This window comes from Culex quinquefasciatus, chromosome 3, assembly GCF_015732765.1.
Source record: "Culex quinquefasciatus strain JHB chromosome 3, VPISU_Cqui_1.0_pri_paternal, whole genome shotgun sequence".
NCBI classification, from domain to species: domain Eukaryota; kingdom Metazoa; phylum Arthropoda; class Insecta; order Diptera; family Culicidae; genus Culex; species Culex quinquefasciatus.
This window is the reverse complement of record NC_051863.1, coordinates 57448686-57450791: the sequence shown is the minus strand read 5'-3', so window position 1 is coordinate 57450791 and position 2106 is coordinate 57448686. Positions and strand designations below refer to the sequence as shown.

Sequence of the window (2106 nt, the reverse complement as noted above, 5' to 3'; positions counted from 1 at the left end):
TTCAATATTTTGACAAAATTCCTTCAATAAGTTGCCCCACACAAGCTGATTCCTTTTGGTAACGATTATCCCATTCCTTGTAAAGTTATGGAAATAGTCATTAATCAATGATTGCGAACTTGGGCGTCAATGATTGTTACACAAAATTATATAAATTTTGAAACACATTTGATTTAGAGCAAAAATTCCTTCAGTGGTTTCAAGAAGACAACAACCGGCACTTGCTGATTCATTTTGGTGCAGATATTTGATGAAATAATATTCATACAGAATATTTAATAGTGATGATTAATTTTCTTCGAAAATGATCAACGGCTTCACCTAGAATGGGTCATTCTTTGTCAACTTACTCAAAACCTACTTCGATTTGCGTGAAACTTTGTCCTTTGAGGTAATTTTGGTCTATTATAACGAATACGAGGTTAATTTTTCGATATCTCGTAACGGAGGGGCGGTACGATCCCTTCTATTTTCAAGCATGTGAACAAATACGTATTTTTCAATATTTTTTGGTGATGATATGGAAACTTGGCATCAAAGGGACTTCTGTGTAAATTTAATGGCGTACTCAAAATTTCGAAAAAAACGTACACAAAAATATTTTTGTAACCATTGCTTGTTTTCGTTTCTAAACTGTAAAAAAATTTGGGATACGTAATTAGAAAGGAGAGTCTGCAATCAGCAGAGAAGCGAGTCAGACGTGCGTCCCTCACAAACCAAAAGAGTGCTAAAAAGTGCAAAAAATGCCTCACGGCAAGAAAAAGAGGCGGTCCTCACCAGCAGGATCGGCAGATTTGAAGAAGCTAAAGAATGCCGAGGCGCTACCTGCAAAGCCAGGCAGTTTGAGCAACGACGCTCAAAAATTGTCTGGAAACCAGTTCGCTACCCTCCCTGTGGACGTGAGCGAGAAGGAAGAATTTGAACGACGGCAAAAGTTGCCACCCATTTTTGTGAAAACATCGTCATCGGATTCGGTGCGAAAGTGGCCGGGTTTATCAAATCTGGTGCTTTACGAGCTTTCATTCGCTTGTGTGCTGATGGACTCAAAATTCTGCTACCTACCAGAAAGGATTACAACTAGGTTCGGGATTTCCTGAACAACACAAAGATTGAATACTACAGCCATGACGATGCAGGTAAACTCCCATGAAACAGGTCCTCCGAGGCCTGTATGACATGGATGTGAGTGTGCTGAAAGAAGAGCTCAAGTAAGAACGCTTGGAGCATTTATCTTAAAATACAGATGAGTGCTTCCTATCGACCGGATCACAAATTATAGGTTAGGTTTTCGGCTTTTCGGTCTTGGCGGGAAAATTCGAAACAACGCTTATTTTCTCGTATCCAACGTTTCAACCCTCTATGGGGTCTTCTTCAGGGAATCTAAAATTTATTTTTGTTAGCCCATGACTAAATAATAGCTGTTAAAATACGTACTAAGAAAGATTGTTTCTCGTCCAGTGTAGTTTTAGTCAAAGTGTAAACTGTCGTTAGTGTCGTTTGTCTGTGAATAATTTAGATTAAGTTACTTGTTTATGTACTCAATCATGTGTTACTCACTGTTTCTGATTGGTATTCATCCGGGTAATCTGGATAAAACCAACGGTCAATTTGGACAGTGGAACCCGAGCTTGTTTACGCGGTACTTTTCGTGTTTTACTTTCCCTTTTCGTATAAAGCTCGTATTGGTAACCACCACTTTCTTGGTAGCGACAATTATTGACAGTACCCCCCTACCTATGTGTGAGTGTGTTACAGAGATGTTGTAGTATTGGTGTGTTTTCCGTGTTTGTTTTGGCTATTGGTTCTGACTAGGAGTGTACAATATTTTGATATTGTGGAGTAAGCCGGCATAAACTATGTAGATTGCTTCCTTCATCAGGCTACAAGCAATCTACAAACGCTGGGACACCATCAACACTGACATTAATCTGTCACTGTTTGACGAAATCGTTACGTTTGTCATTAACTGTAGCTATTTCCAATTCCAAGGAAATTTCTACTCCCAGATCGAAGGAACAGCTATGGGCAATCCGTTTTCACCGGTGATAGCGGATTATGTCACCGAAATCATCCTAGATCAAGTCACCAGCGAGATTGATTTCCCAG

The 2106-nt window shown here is 39.6% G+C and overlaps 1 long non-coding RNA gene across 1 annotated transcript; it reads right to left on the bottom strand.

The window, feature by feature from the left end:
• Positions 1-1469: 1469 nt before the first annotated feature.
• LOC119769893 lies at positions 1470-1672 on the bottom strand. The gene is made up of 2 exons (XR_005278563.1): positions 1558-1672; positions 1470-1501 (listed from the first exon to the last, which is right to left on the bottom strand). It is a non-coding gene; the product is annotated as an uncharacterized LOC119769893 (long non-coding RNA).
• Between the last annotated feature and the right edge of the window lie 434 nt (positions 1673-2106).